A 1,107-nucleotide genomic window follows, 5' to 3' on the forward strand; every position below is an offset into this window, starting at 1 on the left:
ATGAAGAAGAAGGAGAGGAAACATCAAACCCTTTAATGGATATGAGGTAATTGAGGAAAGCAAGTATTCTCTGTCGCTAATCAAGTAATTAACCCCAAAGGGTGTCGGTAATCCCACACATAATCATGTTTTTGGAATCTCTTAATTACTTCGTTAATCAAATACAAAAAAGAAACAATCTTTAATTACTTATGGATCTAATTTAAGACCGCAGACTAAGGTTTTGCTTTGCTTTATGTAAAGCAGCAATAATCACATTGACTAAAACCCTCTTTTCCCATGATACATACAACTCATGCAACATGTGGTGGTCATCCTTCCTTCCTCCATACATTTCTCAATAATTATTAGGGTTTTGGTTGGAGTATAAGATATACGTACGGCTTTATATTTTAATCGAATTAGTTCGAATAAATGATTAGTTTGATTTTTTTTTTAAAACTTAACAAATCATGTTGAAACTGAATATGAAAATAATTTAACAATTAAACAAAATATTTGTAAAAAATATAAATCGAAATTCATACGAAAACCAACATAAAAACTAAATAAAAACTAAATAAAAACTAAAAAAAGAGAAATAAAATACAACTGAAATTCAAAGATAGAATTTTTTTTATATAAAAAATCTGTCTGCCGAACCTACGACGAAAGACGTCACAAGTATTTGATTATAGAGAAAATATCTTCAACTCTATTAAATTAAAGTACATAATTTATATAATTTATTATAAATCTGTAATAACAAGAAACGATATTTATTAGGAGGGTTGGCATGTTAGACTTAGGCCTTCTTATTTTATCATATCCACATAGATTATTGTTTATTTTTTTAGGAAAAATTCCAAATAAATATATCAATTTGCTAATTTCTTGCTGATAAATATATGAATTTGGAAGAAAATTGTGAATTGATATATTTTTTTGGAAGATAAAAAATTCATGTATTTATCAGTAAGAAATTAGTAAATTGATGTATTTATTTAGAAATTTTCCTTTTTTATTATAATAATTCCCTTTACTCGTTTCGTTACTTTAAAGAATACTTATTATTATTATTATTATTATTATTATTATTATTATTATTATTATTATTGTTGTTGTTGT

This window comes from Tarenaya hassleriana, unplaced genomic scaffold (assembly GCF_000463585.1).
Source record: "Tarenaya hassleriana unplaced genomic scaffold, ASM46358v1 Cleome12, whole genome shotgun sequence".
In the NCBI taxonomy this organism is placed as follows: Eukaryota; Viridiplantae; Streptophyta; class Magnoliopsida; order Brassicales; family Cleomaceae; genus Tarenaya; species Tarenaya hassleriana.